Below are 18,042 nucleotides of genomic sequence, written 5' to 3' on the forward strand. Positions count from 1 at the left end.
TTCAAAGTGTCCACCTTTACTAGAAACACCTCTTTGTCTTCTATCATATCCCTCACAAAGTGATACTGAACATAAATTTTCTTTGTCTTTGAATGATAAGCAGGGTTCTTTGCCAAGAAAATTTCACTTTGGCTATCACAGTCTATCCTTATAGCTCCTTGTACTAACCCCATACTTGAACACAATCTCTGCAACCAAACTGCTTCCTTTCTTGCATGATTGGCTGCCATGTATTCTCCCTCTATAGTTGATAATGCCACTACAGATTGTTTCTTACTCATCCAGCTGACTGCACCTCCAAATAGGTTAAACACATACCCACTTGTAGATATTCTATGATCGAGATCTCCAGCCCAATTTGCATCAACAAAGCCACGAATATCCAAAACTCTGTCCAATCCTGGTCTTCCTTGGTAGCACAAACCATAATCACTAGTGCCACACAAATACCTGAAAACCTGTTCACTATTGTCCAATGATCCTTTCTTGGTTTTGACATAAACCTACTCAATACTCCCACTGCATGTGTAATGTCTATTTTAGAACAGACCATTTCATACATTAGGCTACTGACTGCACTTGCATATGGAACACGAGACATGTCTTCTTCCTCTTCTTGTGTCTTGGGACACTCTTCAGCAGATAGCTTCACACCTATAAGAATAGGAACCTTCACCGGTTTACTATCCTTCATATTAAACCTTTTCAGTATTGTCTTGACACACTTCCTCTGGTTTAACTAGAACTTCCTCTTTGCCCGATCTCTTTTAATTTCCATGCCCAAAATATAGTTTGTAGCACCAAGATCTTTCATGTTGAATTTGGAGGACAATTGGGTCTTCAAATCTTGGATAATTTCTTTGTCATTTCCAACTAGCAACATATCATCCACATCCAAGACCAGATAAATAACACAGTCACCAATTAATTGAAAATACATGCAGTGATCTGTGTTCCTTCTAGTGAAGCCAAGTCCTCGTATAAATGTATCAAATTTCTGATACCACATCCTTGGTGACTGTTTTAACCCATACAAAGACTTCTTTAACTTGCATACCGGTTATTTTTTACTCTTCACTGTAAAGCCTTCAGGTTACTTCATGTATATCTCCTCTTCCAAATCCCTGCGAAGAAATGATGTCTTCACATCCATTTGTTCCACCTCAAAATCAAAATAAGAAACAACAGATAAAAGTAATCTAATAGAAGCTATCTTGGCAACAGGAGAAAAAATATCACCAATATCAATTCCCTGCACCTGGGAATAACCTTTTTCTACCAACCGAGCTTTATGTTTCTCCACCTTTCCTTATGCATTTGCCTTCTTCTTGAACACCCATTTGCTGCCAGTGGGTTTCCTTCCAACCAGCAACTCCACCAGATCCCAAGCCTCATTTTTGTGCAAAGATGCCATTTCATCAACCATGGCCTCTTTCAAGAGTTTTCCATCCTCTGAATCTATTGCTGGCTTCATAGTTCTCAGATCATTATCATTAACAGATAAAGCAAAATTTGAACAGAAAGCAGATGGACTGTACCTTTCTGGCTGTCTTCTTTCTTGAACTAATCTTCTCACACCCGGAATTTGCGGCTCTTCATCTTCTGATTCCTCCTCTACTATACACTCTGATTCTTCCTCCTTAAGATCAAACTCTATCTTCTCAAATTCGTTTGGTTGGACTTCATGTTTAATAATATCTTTCACCTCTCTGAACACCACATCTCAGTTGTACACAACCTTCCTTGTTACTGGGTTCCAAAGCTTATAACCCTTTAAACCATCCTTATACCCAATAAAGATGCACTTTTCAGATTCACTATCCAACTTGGTTCTTTTCTCCTTTGGAACATGTACATATGTATCACATCCAAATACCCTCAGATGTGAAAGAGAGGGTTTCTTACCAATCCATACCTCTTGTGGAGTCTTATCCTCCAACGCTGATGAAGGTGATATGTTGACCAGGTAACATGCTGTCTCCACCGCCTCTGCCCAAAATTCTTGTCCTAACCCAGCACCACTGAGCATGCTTCTTGCCCTTTCCATCAACGTCTTGTTCATTCTTTTTTTAAATCAATTTTGCTTAGGTGTGTATGGAGTAGTCTTCTACCGTGCTATACCACACTTCTTACAGAATTTTTCAAATTCCTTACTGCAAAACTCCACCGTTATCTGCCCTCAACACCTTTATCTTCTTCTCTATCTAGTTTTCCACCAGAGCCTTAAATTCTTTAAACATGTCAAAGACTTCAGATTTCTTCTTAAGGAAATATATCCGTGTATTCCTTGAGAAGTCAACTATAAATGATACATATTACACAGACTTACCCAGTGATGGAACCTTCACAAGTCCAAACACACCACTGTGCACAAGTTCTAATATATGTTTTGCCCTCTTACCACCAGAGGGGAAACTCACCTGATTCTGCTTCCCATATACAAAATTTTCACAGAAATCAAAATCCAGAGAGCTATTACTCATACCTTCTACCATACCTTTTCTATGAAGTATTCAAAGGCCCTTCTCTCAAATATGTCCAAGCCTTTGATGCCACAACATGGTCTTCTCTCCAAAGACCACTAGATTTTCTGATCCATTTAAGGAATCACAAAACTATTTCACCCATCAACAATAGTGCTACCTTGCAGCTTGTACAGAGTTCCAATCCGAACTCCCCACATCAATACCAGTGCTCCCCAAACCATCTTGCAGGTATCCTTCTCGAACAATATTTTTACACCTACATCATCCAGCTTCCTTACATAAATTATATTTATGGCCAATGTAGGAATATGCAGAACACCCGGAAGTTTTCTAACCCTTCCACCTTTCAAATTCAAATTTACTTTTCTGCAACCAACAATTTTAGCCTTCCTATCATCCCCCAAGAATACATCGCCACCATCATATTTCTCATACTGGCAGAACCACTCTCTATCGGGAGTGAAGTGAAAGGATGCGCCTAAGTCAATCAACCATGCCTCATGATCTACATGTGTACTTGAAGAAGGTAAGTCCACATCCCCACCTTCATCAGAAGTGGTTTTCATCTTTGCAGAAGTAGCATCATTAGATCCCTTTCCTTTGTCAAGAGCTATAGATTTACAGTCCCGTTTGCAGTGCCCTTCCTTTCCGCATTTCTGGCACACCACCTTTACAAGTTTTCCTAGAGATGCAGATCTCCCTCTAGATTTAGATCTCCAACTCAATCACTTATTTTTGTTTCTATTCTGGGACTGTCCTCGTACAGACAAGGCATCACCATTCTCGCTCTCCATATTTTTCCGTCTCATCTCCTCCGTCAAAAAAGATGAGACTATTTCATCAAACTACAAGGCAGTTGCATCGCTACCTATTGCAATAACCAGACTATCCCACGAATCTGGTAGAGAACACAACAAACTAATGCAGTTATCTTCATCTGAAATTTTAATATCAACAGATAATAACTGACTTACAATAGTATTAAATGCGTTCATATTCTCTGTCACCAAGTCTCCATCTTTGATCCTTAAGCTATACAACTTTTTCCGTAGGAACAATTTATTCACCAAAGACTTAGATTGGTACAAAGTCCCTAAGTTATCCCACAAAGCCTTCACCGTAGCTTCCCCTGATACATTCAACAATACTAAATCTGAGACACACAATTGTATTATGCTCTTTGCCTTCCGATCCAACTTCTTCCATTCTTCATCGAACACTCCCGTTGGTTTAGTACTTGGATCTACCACGATCCACTGATCCTTATCCACTAACAGATCTTCTAGATTGAGTTTCCATAACTCAAAACTCTGACCATTAAATTTCTTGATCTCTATCTTTCCACTTCTTGCCATCTTCATTCACCACTAGAATCAGTCCCGCAGATCTCCCATTGGACAGGGTCTACCACAAGCCCGAGCAAAACCCCTCAGCAACAAAGGCATCCCCTTGAAGCCAAAATAACTATGATACCAAATGTAGGTTTTAATCCCATACATAAATTACATGCATACGAATTCTAAAACACAGAAAATAAACAATGCGAGAGCATAACACATAAAACACATATACACAGAGATTTTCCCTTGGATCCCAAACCGGGACTACTAGCTTGATTTTTCATTATGTTCCTTTCAATGTTACAATACATATTTATACATGCTGAAGCATCCAATACCATAGACCGAAAACCATCACGTCCAAAACCATGTGCGAAAACCATGCACAAAACCATAGATAGGTCCGCCCAACTTAATATAGGGTCCAAAAAAAAAAATTCTCTGGGGCACTACCCCGGACCCCGTAGAGGGGGACTAACCGCCCCCCTCAAACCCCCTATGACCCCCACGCTATGCAGTCGGCACAACGAAGGGGGGCTCTTCCCCCCCCTAACCCCCCCAGTTAACTAGGGAGGCTAGTCGTGGAAAGAATATGACACAACCCAACATGTTCTACTACGACTCCAGTGTCGGTATCAAATTTAGGGCAATGCCTTTCAATTTGGTTTTGGGTGTCTAATATTTTATATATGGCTCTCTCCTTTCGGTTCCTTCACTTCCACTCTGGTCTGGCTTGTCTCTATTCGGTTAGTGTATTCTCAGTGGTGGGAATTTTTGTGTTGGTTATCGTCTTTCCTAAGGTCTATGCCAGGTCCTATTTGGTTCCAGGTGGTAGGTGATAATGTTATGGGTGACTCTTTCTTCTGAATTCGTGGATTCCCTCCAAGCACCATCATGAAGCCCATCCCCCGATCCTTGTGTGTCCTTGTCATGGTGAAGCCTGAAGTCTCTCCTGCCCTCACTAGGTCTCGAGGTGGTGCCACATTCGTTCGAGGTCGGAATTATAGGTGGGGCACGGGTCCTTCGAGAGGCTTTGGTCGTGGGGGTTGTGGAATCCATGGGGGTCATAACTCTTCAGTTGCTTCCATGATGGGCAACCATCGTCAAATGGTTTCTCAGCTTGTTAATGGCACACGTGTAGGTGGACATGGGAAGGAATGTTAATGTTTTACGACATCTCGGGGCCGCAACAACCAAGGACATTCGAGGACTTAAGGTTAGGCACCTTCTAGGAGGTCAGGCCTCTCCTTGATGATCCTCAAATTGGTGCAACCTTTCTTCTCGACTGGAAGACCTTGATAAAGGTCGTAGGGAGTAGCACAAGGCCATCATGGCCAAATTAGAGCAGCTTCAATACTTCCAATGCCATGTTCACAAAAGGGTGGTATTGGTCTGGCACAGGCATCATTTGCAGATGGAAAAACTTGAAAAACTAGAAACTTGTTTTGCTCACTTTGAGCAACATGTTAATTACATGTATCAATCTCTTCCTCCCCCAGGTATTGGGCCAGACAACCCTACTTCAATTACCTCTAACGACTAACTATGTACACTGGTGTGTTTCTTGTTCTTTTAGTTTTTTGGAATGTTAGACCTCTCAAGATTTGGACCTCTCAGTTGACGATTTTTCTTTTTGTATGTTGTATGGTTATCACATTGGTCAACAAACCTGGTCGGGGAGAGACTATATGCATTTTGACATCCTTCTATATGCCTTTTGATTAACAAAAACTCTTCGACTTGCAAAAAAAAATTTTTCTTTAAATATCTCAGAAAATATATCAAATTTATAAATGTTAATTTTTTCCTTAGTATCAATTTGTAAAACATGATAATAACTTTGCAAGATGAGAATGATGATAGTAAATATGAATAGAAAAGTTTGAAGAAAATAAAAAGAAAAATAAAACTTAGAAAAAATTAAATAACACAATAATCAAAATTAAATAATAAAATAATAATAAAAAATTGATTTTCCAAAAAAAAAATAAAGTTTATGGTAATAGACTATTAAAATTTAGCCCTTGGTACACTCGCAATGAAGTCCATTTAAATTTTTATTATTTCATAAATATCCAATTCTATAAAATGATAATTGTGGGAAGTTTGGTTTTCATTTAATTAGTTGTATTGCTAGTTTGGTTAAACAATTTTATTCATTGTTATCGTAAGTCATTGCGAGAATCAAATTGGATGGTGAAATTGTCGGTCAGGAGTTATTTCTTCATTAAATATGGTTAAAAAGTGTTTATGATTGTCAACGTCTTTTTTAAGTTGTGAAAAACAAATGTTAAGTGTGTCAAAATTTAAAATTCCATCCCTGGGGGGTGGTATTGATGGAATTGAATGGGAAAATCATTAGTTACCAGATGATTTGGTCATTGAATATGGTTAGAATTGTTGAGTCATTAACATTATTTTTTAAAAAATTGGCAAAATATTTAACAAATACGTCAAAACCATCAAATTTAATTGGTTGTCTTGTTTTGAAATTCCATCCTAGGGTGGTTGAAACTTAGTTTTAGCTAAATTACATAAGGTCTATGATTTCAAGGCTTCATTATATTATTGTTGGGTCTCCAAAATATTATCCACTTTCACCTTCATTTCCATCATTTTACCCTCATGCTGTAACTCTGTAACTCCATAACTCTACATTTAGTAACCATTTTCATAATCATATGGGTTTATTATTATTATTTTCCAAGTCATTAATTTTAAGTATTTTAAGTGAATTTGTGATTAAATATTAGGAAATTAACATGTTTTCATATATATCTAAAAATCTTATGAGTTTTGTGATATTGTAGGCCTACTTGGAGATTCTAGAAGGGTCCTACTTGGCCACCCAGCCAAAAATTTGAATATGAAATTCCAACTCATGAAGATTTTTGGAATAATTGTAGAAGACGTGGATCATTAACTATGCACATTCAAAGGAGAAGAATCATGGATGAGAGGATTTTTGAGAGGATTTGTATCTTACATTTTTAGGAGATTGGTTGTAACCACAAGAGATAAATGTGGATTTCTGAGAGATCTAAGGGTCTATATTTATTGTATAGTTATCCTCAATTTTTGTATAAATAGGAGTGCACCCTTCATACAAAGGGTTGTTAATTAATTAGTCATTAGTAGCTAGTTGCTAGTTGTTAGTTGGAGGTTCCAAGTTCTATCCAAGATGTGATTTGTAAAGTGAGGATAGATAATTCTTGTAATATCTTGTAACTCATTTTATGAAATGCATACTTCCATTTTGATCTCCAAGATGTGATAGTTTGTTTAGTGTGCTTGATGAGGAATGGAGGGCCCCTATCAACCATAGTTTGCACACCTTTGTACATATTGGTAACATAGTGTAGTTATTTTATTTCATTTCATTTCAATAGGTGTGATGTGATTTCAATTCAGCAAGTGTGATTTCATTTATGCAAGTGTGGTGTGATTTCAATTCTGCAAGTGTGATTTCATTTATGCAAGTGTGGTGTGATTTCAATTTTGCATGTGTGATTTCAATTTCAAGCAAGTGTGATTTCCTTTATGCAAGTGTGATTTCAATTTCTTTATTTTTGGTTTGGATTAAATTGATTTAACTTATTTGGTAATTAGTTTTAACTGCATTAGATTAATCTATTTTGATAAATAACTACCTAGTACATATAGTATAGGTATACCTCGTCAGTTCTACGAACCACAAGTTGACAATTAATGAAAGGGATTTAACTCACAATTAAATCACCCAACATTTTGGTGTCATTGTCGAGAGGCATACATAGGTGTTTATTTTGAAGTTTAGACAACTCATTATAGTTGCATTCATTCTTAGATGAATGATTAAAAGCATAATAAAATCATTTAGGATGCATATTATATTTCAATATTTTTGCAATACTTTGTACTAATTTGTGTGCACGACAAGAATTATCAACCAGTTGGAGTAATTCACAAACAATTAAGAGTTTGAAGAATGTCCTTCCAAGAACTTTCTCGAATCTTAGCAATAGTTGGGATATATGCCTCTCAGGAAGAGTTTATTTTAACTACATACATAAACTTGTCTATCTCTCCACCTCCATAAGAAGATCTTCAAGTTTCATTGGATTCCTCTTGCAAATCTGTTGAAGATATTAAACAATCATGTAATACTTTTGATGGGGAGAAACCAATAAAGGAAGATATTCAATGTGATCTAAACCAGCAAAGGAATCAGGAATTTCTTGGCCTTATTGTAAGATGGTTCCAATCAAGAGTCAAGTCACATCACTCTTTCATTCTTCCTTATTTCTTGATTGCATTATCAAAACAACTGTTTTTTAATGCTTTGATGTGTTTTAATGCATATTTTTCAAAACTAATCATGAATATCTTTTTATTCTTGAATTAATAAATTGTTTTATCAATTCCTTAATTATTAATGAATTATTGAATGAATGAAGTAATAATGAATGGAATAAAAATGAATGAATTAATTAATTATTTAATGAAAAATTACTTAATTATTCAATGAATTTATTAATAATAAATAAAATAGAAATGAATTAATTAATTACTAATATTAATATTTATTAATTAATAATACTATTAAATAAAACAACATTTATTATTTAATAGTAATATTTAATAACAATATTTAATAATATTATTAATTTATAATAGTAGTAATATTAATTATTAATAATAATCATATTAATTATAATTATATGTTTTCGGTGTATATCAATCACATTTATTAATATGATTGTGCTAGTATGTACATAGTGTTTGACATTCAGGGGACAAAAAATGTAACGATGTGTAAAATTGATATTCTTTGAAAAATTGTTCTATGTTTAATTGATATCCACTTGTAAAATAAATTATTGTCTTCCACACAGGAATGCATTTGGTTTGGGTGTAAAAGAAATGGTCATAGACTAGTGACAGTTGAAGGAAGACTTAAGTGAATTACACATTTCCTTAATGGTAAAGAATAGGTTCAAATCCAAAGAAGCCTAAAGTATCTATGCCTCTATATTTTTTAACAATCAATATCTTGGAGGTAGGTCCTTTCTCCCACAAACATGGGTTCTATACACCAATTTGATGCCTAGGTTAATCATTTCCTTAAAATTAGATTATTATTATTATCAGAAAATAAATATATTTTTTTCCTTTTAGTTAATCTTTCTCTTTAGGCATTAGAATATTTTATTATGGTTAACATTAAGTAAATATTAGTTTATTTTGACTTTATCTATATATTACATTATAAAAAAATAATATTAAAATAGATTAATTAACATACATATTCAAATAATTTATTTAAGTATTGTATTAAAATATTTTTAAAAGGTATATAAATTATACATTTTCTCACACTCAATTTTTTTGGAAAATATAATATTTTTTAAGTATTTAACTTTGAATATGATATAAAATTATTGTTGCACTAAACATCATGTAAACATTTCACTTGGTCAAAATAAAATAAAAATAAAAATAACACTATGTTAAAATGAAAATAACTTCAAACTAAAATAATAAAAATAAAACTAATAAACATAAAACTTCTAAGTTATTATTATTATTTTTTGTTTTGTTGGTAGTTAATGTAAATTTGACTTGGTTAAGGTAAACTTTTGTTGGTTTATAATAAAAATCATGGTTAACCATGGTCAATCACAACCAACGATGGTCTACCATGGTTGAATGTCGCACTGTGACAATGATTGCCTCAATATGAAAATCAACCATGGTCAACCATTGTCCAGTGTCACATTGTGACAAAGATTGTCTCCATATGAAAATCCATCATGGTCAAGTGTGGTCAACCATGGTCCAACATTGCATTGTGATAAGGATTGTTTCAATATGCAAATCAACCATGGTCAACCATGTTTATTTTAGGGTTTATAATATTTATCTTAGGTTTGATAAATGTTAAATTTATATTTTGTATCCCTTCGATTTATTATTCTTTTGGGTTTATTAATCTAAGGGTTCATATTCCTAGGTTTTAATATTATTCCTGTAGGTTCATAATCCCTTAGGTTTTTTGTATTAATCCCTAGGGTTTATTATTCCCTTGGATTTATAATATCGATTGTGGTTAACAATGGTCGACCATGTTTTATAGTCCCTTTTGTTTTTAGTATTAATCCCTAGGGTTTATTATTTCCTTGGGTTTATAATATCAATCATGGTCAACCCTACTTTTTAAATTCAATCATGGCCAACCATCATCCAACATCGCATTGTGACAAGGATTGTCTCAATATCAAAATCAATCATTGTTTCAACCACGGTCCAACATTGCATTGTGACAAAGATTGTCTCAATATGAAAATTAATCATTGTTTCAACCATGGTCCAATGTAGCACTATAACAAAGATTGTCTCGATATGATAATCATGGTCAACCATGGTCATCCATGGTCAATCATTGTTAACCTTGATCAACCATGTTTAACCATATTTTATAAAATCAAACATGGTCATCCATGGTCAATCATGGTAAACAATGGTTGAGCATCACATTTTGACAAAGATTGCCTTGATATGAAAATCAATCATGGTCAACCATGGTCCAACGTTGCATCATGATAAGGATTATCTCAATATGAAAACCAACCATGTGTAGGAATTTACGTGGTAAGTTCCTCAGATAGAACACCAAAGGACATCGCTCATAAACAGATCACAGATTAATACACCAGTATTCCTGACGTGGTTAAAACCCTCAAAGAGGGAAACATTCCACAGCCTGAGCCAATGCGACCACTTCATGCAATTTATTAATAAAAGAATTAAAATTTACATAAGCTTATCTCATGAACGGTCACCCTACAAATGACCCTCCATGCTCTTTAAATAGAGATCATGGACCAATCAGGTGTTAAGCCACGGATCAAGTGTCATTAATACACAGGAGAGAATGAACCGTCGGATCACTTCATGTCTAGAACATATCGTGATCATCGGATTGTAAGTTACAAATGTACATAGTAAAGAAACACACTTTACATAACTCTACACTAGACCAAGTTATACTTAACTATTTCCTATGTGTCAGAATATCCTAACATCCCCCCTTAAGAACAACTTTGGATAGGATTGCAGGATGTACAAATATGACACAATAGGAGAAGGAAGGAGGCATTAGAGCCTATCCCCCCTTAGTGAAAACTTCCTAAACTCCAACCATAAATCAAAGTTTAGTAAACTTTGCCTCTGTGAGAGCCTTTGTAAAGATGTCTGCAACTTGATCATCAGTTGAAAATTATTGCACTTCAAGAACATGGTCATGAATGAGCTTTCCGATGAAGTGCATGTGTAGTTCAACGTGTTTGTTGTGCTGATGTTGGACTGGATCTTTGCATAGTTGAATGGCACTTTGATTATCACACCAAAGTGTAGTCGGATGCTGCTACTAAAAACCAAACTCTGACAGGATCTGACAAAGCCACATGGCTTCCTTACTAGCTTCTACAGCACCACGATACTCTGCTTCTGCTGAAGAAAAGAGAAATGGCACTTTGTTTCTTGCAAGCCCATGTAATAGGTCCAGAACTAAGAGTGAAGACATAACCTCCAGTAGACTTCTGATCATCAGGGTCACCAGCCCAATCGGAATGAGTGAAACCAACCAATAGAGGAGATGCTTCTGCACTGTAATGAATCCAAAACTAAATTGTACCTTGAACATAACGAAGTATTCTTTTAGCTGCTTTAGAATGACTTTCATATGGATTTCGCATAAACCCAGCAATAAGGCCAACAACAAAGGAAAGGTCAGGAAGGGTATGGGTCAGATACAAAAGTTTTCCTACAAGTTGATGGTATAAGGTAGCATCAACTTCAGGGGAAGTACAAGTGATTGAAAGTTTGGCTCTATATTGAAAGGGAGAAGGGGCTACCTTACAGTCTTCCATGTGAAAGTGGCGTAGAAGATCACAGGCATACTTGGACTGGGAAAGGGAAATACCTTCCTTGGATTGCAAGACTTGAAGACCAAGGAAATAATGCAAGTTTCCTAAGTTTGTCATTTCAAACTTATTTTTAAGGCTACACTTCACTTGGTTTATAAGGTTGGGATCACTACGAGTAAGGATAAGATCATCAACATAAAGAACAAGAATGATGAGATACTTACCCACTTTCTTGGTGTAGACAGTATCTTGAGAATGACACCTAGAAAAGCCAGTATCTAAAAGAAAGGTATCCATTTTGGCATACCAAGCCTGAGGGGCTTGCTTGAGACCATAAAGGGATTTCTTAAGTCAACATACAAGGCTAGATTTTGTTTGTTTAGAGACAGGAGGTTGTTCCATATAGATTTCTTCATGTAATTCCTCATGCAAGAAGGAAGATTTAACATGCATCTGATGGACTTCCCATTTGAAAGAGGCAGCAAGGGAAAGAATAAGGCGAATAGAGTTCATTTTGGAAACAGGGGAGAAGGTTTCAATATAGTCAATGCCTTCAACTTGTAAAAAACCCTTAGCAACAAGACGAGCTTTATGTCTATCAAATTTTCCATCTGGTCCATACTTGGTTCTATAAACCCATTTGCATCTAACAAGTTTTCATCCCTTTGGAAGAGGAACAAGATCCCATGTATCATTTTCCAATAATGAACGATATTCTTCATTCATAGTTGCGACCTAATCTGGATGGCCTGAAGCTTCTGCAAAAGTGTAAGGATCATAATTCGATGAAGCTTGAGCCAGTAAAGAAGAGGCTCTATCGAACAGAGAACGTGTATGTTGTTGATCCGTAGGATCACCTGCTGCATCCTGAGTAGCACAGACCCATTTTGGAAGCTGAGGAGCTGAAGGAGGATCCTGAGAAGGTGGAGGAGGATTGTCATCCTCACCGTCATCATCTGAAGAAGAAATATTTTCAGAAGTAGAAGGGACAGAGAGAGATGGCACATCCATCGAACTAGGATCGTAGGCCGATATATTTTCATCAAACTTTACATCTCTTCTAATGATAACATTTTTGGACTTAAGTGGAATAAGTCTATATCCTTTGACATCTTCAGAATATCCAAAAAAAATACATTTTTCACTCTTAGGTTCTAAAGCTTTATGTTTCTCATCTGGAATATGGGCTCATGCTTCACTTCTAAAAACACGAAAGTGACTTACATCTGTTTTAATTGAGCTCCATGCTTCTTCTGGAGTGATATTATTTAAAACCTTAGTAGGATTGCGATTTACTATGTAAATTGCACAGTTAATTGCTTCTGCCAAAAATTAAGACTAAGTCCTTTAGATTGAAGCATACAATTAGCCATTTCCTTGAAGGTGTGATTCTTCCTTTCAGCTACACCATTTTGTTGTGGAGTGTATGGAACAATATGTTGCATTTGAATTCCAATCTCAGTTCAAAAGTTGATGAATTTGTTGTTAACATATTCTCCGCCATTATCAGATCTTAGCTTAATAATTTGGTGTCCAGATTGTTTTTCAACAAAGGCCTTAAAGGCCAAGAACATGTTAAATACTTCACTCTTGAGTTTTAAGAAGTATACCCAAGTGCGTCTGGAGAAATCATCAATGAAAGTTAAGAAATACTTGTAGCTAGAGAATGAAACAACTGGAAGTGGACCACATAAATCACTATGCACAATTTGTAAAGGGGCTTAAGCGTGCCAAGAGGCACATTTTTCAAAACTATCTCAATGATGTTTTCCGATTACACATCCGGAACAAACATCATCTCTGCAAGATACCATAGGATGACTTGTCACCATATTTTCTTTACATAGATTTTGAAGGGAGTGATAGTTTAAGTGACCAAATCGCTCATGCCAAAGTTTTCTCACTTCATCATTATGAGCAACAAATACCGAGGGAAGGGTTGATGATCCAAAGTTGTTAAACGTATACAACCTTGTAGAATCATCAACAATGCTAGTAGCTAAAATATATTTAGGATCTCTTAGGTACTTAATTATAACATCGTGAGGTGAAAATTCAATGGTTTTACCTTCACCTGAATGAGTTATATGATATACAGATAAAAGGTTGCAGGATGAGGTTGGAACACATAATACATCATTAAATTGACCATTGTCCAGATGAATAGTTCCAGTCCCTACAAAACTAAGAGATCTATCATCACCAACATATATTTTTTTGGTGTTATAATCGTTTAAAGAAGAAAACATGGATTTTTTTTTTGGCCATGTGATAAGAAGCTCCAGAATCAATGAGACACTCATGAGAATGAGAAGAAGAAGACACATTGAGTGCACAACTAGACCGAGATTCTTGACAACCACATGTAGAAAGTGTTATTCCTGAAGATGAAGTTGAGGTTGAAGAGTGCTCCAAATGGATGTTATGCTTCTTCATTGCTACTTCCAAGGCTTCCATCTTCTTAAAGCATTTGGATTCTAAGTTGCCATATCGATTACAAAAGTTGCAATGTCTATCAGTCTGCTTCCCTTTGTTTTTATTTGCCTTATCATTTTGTTGAAATGAATTTTCATTCTGAGATTGGAATTGCTTAGGACCCTTGTTTGGTTTATGACCATTCTTTTTAGGATACTGCTTTTTAGGATTCTTTGAATTTGGTTGATGCTGGGCGGCTAAAGCTTTTTTAGAAGAGTTTCCAAGATTAAGAAGACTAATATGTAAGAGTTTTTCTTGTTCTCTTATTAAAGAATCACAAAATGCATCAAAAGAGGGGGACTTGTAGTCTTGTCCTTGACAAATAAAAGCTTCTATAGTAGAATGGAAAGTGGAAACAAACACAGAGTAGGCTGGTCCCAACTTAGTAAAAATGGAATAGATAAGGCTACCATCTTCTTTCTTAACCTTAACACATTCCAAGAGAAGTCTAAGGGTCTTGAACTTGGACAAAAAATCTTCAATGGAAGAAAAATTATTGGGGTCCAACGTAAGCAACTCATTTTCAAGTTGATGGGCTCTAATTTCATTTTTAATTCCAAAAACTTTAGTAAGTTGTTTCATTGTTGTATTAGGGGTATCAAGTTTTGAGATATGGAATCTAAGGTCTAGAGAAATAGATATCCCTGTCAACTCACGTGCTTGATCTTGCCTATTTTCCCATTTGGCTACCTTATATTCATCTTTAGGTTTAGTGTCTTAGCTTGAGGCTATTCTGTAAAGACCTTTACTTCTAAGTAAAACCACAATATAAGACCACCATTGGAAGTATTTGGTGTTGTCAAGAATAACTTGGCATGGGATTTTCATTTTAACATAAACTGAAGCTGTAGATGTTGAAACTAAATGTTCCAATGGAAAGATCTCGAAAAATTAGGCTGATTACAATGGTACTTTATGAGCTACTCACTAAATTGTAACTTAAATAAAAGATAAAGACTTTAGAATTATAAGAGAGACACTTTTTATAATGGGTGAGAATACTTTTACATAAAGTAACTTTAGAACATAAGTTACATGTGCTTTTGAAAATGTAACTCAACAAAAAAAAGACTTGAACCCAAGACCTCTATTCTCATAAAGTAACTTTGGACCAAGTGAGCTAGTTTAAAAGGTTAGTCATTTTTAGAAAAGAGGAAGGGGGGGTGGTTTATTATTTTTTTTACTCACTGAAGCTTTAGTGTGTGTGCTTACTTGAAAAATCTATTTTTGCCAAAAAAAAAATAAAAAAATTCACACAACCCATCACGGACATGCAAAAAAAAACAAACCTTGTGGCTTGAAGTTAGCTTTCGTCGGAAACTATATCTTTTTCTCAATGTTTCTGATTTTCTGAGATCACACTAAGGCGCAGCGGAAAAGAGCATATGCATGAGAAAAATTCTTCCTTTCTGTTTCTGATTTGCCCAAATCACACAGAGTCGCAGGGCAGAGAGCATACGCAGAAATGAAAGGTATAGATTCGGTAATAAAAAAAGAGAGCTAAATAAACCAAAATAAACAAAGAGATGAATAACTAAAACTGCAAATAAAGACTATATACCTCCAGATCTTAAAAATGTCGTAGCTAGGGCTACCGGAAACCTTTTCGCATGAAACGAAAGGGGTTCCCACTGGAACTGATGATCCTAACACAATAGAGCAGTCATCTGAGCCTGAAAGCAGTCAGAAACAATAGATCTAGGAAACAACAGTCAGATGCAGTTGTATCGGCTTTAGATTTGGATCACCAATGTATGCGGCCCTCAAATAGCTCTAATACCATGTAGGAATTTACAGAATAAGTTCCTCAGACATAACACCAAAGGACACCACTCACAAACAGATCACAGATCAATACACTAGTATTCTTAATGTGGTTAAAACCCTACAAGAGGAAAATAGTCCACGGTCTCAGCCAACGTTGTCACTTCAGGCAACTTATTAATAAAAGAAATAAAATTTACATAAGCTTCTCTCATCAATGGTCACCCTACAAATAACCCTCCATGCTCTTTAAATAGAGATCGTGGACCAATCGGATGTTAAGCCATAGATCAGGTGTCGGTAATACCGAGGAGAGAATAAACCATCGGATCACTTCATGTCTAGAACATATCATGACCGTCGGATTGTAAGTTACAAATGTACATAGTAAAGAAACACACTTTACCTAACTCTACACTAGATCAAGTTATACTTAACTATTTCCTATGTATCAGAATATCCTAACACCATGGTAAACCATGTTTGTTTTAGCGTTTATAATATATATCTTAGGATTTATATACCTTGGGTTTATAATATTAGTCCCTTAGGTTTAATATTGTTCCCTTGGGTTCATAATCCCTTAGGGTTTTAGTATTAATCCTCTGGGTTTATAGTGTCAATCCCTTAGGTTTATTATTCCCTTGGCTTTATAATATCAATCATGGTCAACCAAGGTCAACCATGTTTTATAAATTCAAGCATGGTCAACCATGATCAACCATATTTAATAAAATCAATCGTGGTCATCAATGGTTAATCATGGTCAACCATTGTCCAACTTCATATTGTGACATAGATTGTCTCAATGTGAAAATCGTCGCTACATCTCTATTGTTAGTGTATTTTTATAATTTCCAATGAAGTTAACTGCTCTTAATTTGTTAAATAGGTGTTTTTATCACCTTCATTATGACATATATTAATATGGGAGTTGTCTAATGAGGGGGAGGAATTGCCGGGACGGTTAAAAGTGGCTGGAATCTCGGCAAAAAAATTCCGAAAATTTTTGCAAAGGTAGTGTTTGAATCATGTTTTTAATGGTGGAAATGGATTCAACACCATCAAAAACGTGTAAGACACTTAAAATTTTGAAATTTAACAACTACAATTTGAATTTACAAAAATCCTTTCCAAATTTTCTCTAAATATAATTTCTATAACTTTCCGAACAACTCTTCCACCTCCTCCTTACACTACGCGATTCCACCTCCTCGTTACACTACGCGATTAATATGGATTACTTTCCGTTATTATTCGTACCGGACCCCTTTTGTTAGTGAACCTAATAAGTGATATACGCATCATTGTTTTGTTATGACATTGGCGTATTTGTTCCTCGTATTAAAGAACACCTTATCCACATCATTACAAAATTTCTGGTATTACTTTATTTTCATCGCTTATGATATGGAAAAAGCAGGGCAATCATTTTGAATCATTTTATCTTCATCATTTTTCTTTTACATATAATTAAATAAATAAAATAGTTGATGGGAATTATTTTGCATAGTTTTGTCTTTGAACTTTTGTTTGGCTGTACATATATTTTTCATTTTTCTTTTACATATAATTAAATAAATAAAATAGTTGATGGGAATTATTTTGCATAGTTTTGTCTTTGAACTTTTGTTTGGCTGTATATATATTTTTGAGAGTTTTGTGTTTTTTAAGACAAGAATTTGTATTTGAATATTTTAATGCGTTTAATTGTTAATATTTATTTTTGTTTTCTTCAGATTCAATTAAAAAAGGAATTGTGTGTAAATTTTTTTTACTATGTTGATAAAATGTTTATTTTCAATTAAGTTTTAAATTTTTAATATAATTATTATTAAATTTTTAATATAAATATTATTAAGTACTTTAATACAAATATTATTAAGTAGTTAGTAGATTGTTTTTTTTTTTTTTTAAACAATAGTTATAAATCAAAGATTGATATTTGATCTTAAAAATAGTTATTAAGGTGATGAATTAAAAAAATGTCATATGAACATGAATTATGGTATTTTTAGTTTATGATATTGTAACGAATCCTATTTATAGTATAAGAAAATTCTCCAATAT

Source organism: Pinus tabuliformis, chromosome 3_1 (assembly GCF_031772625.1).
Source record: "Pinus tabuliformis cultivar Carrire ecotype Pingquan chromosome 3_1, CPIR1, whole genome shotgun sequence".
NCBI lineage: Eukaryota > Viridiplantae > Streptophyta > Pinopsida > Pinales > Pinaceae > Pinus > Pinus tabuliformis.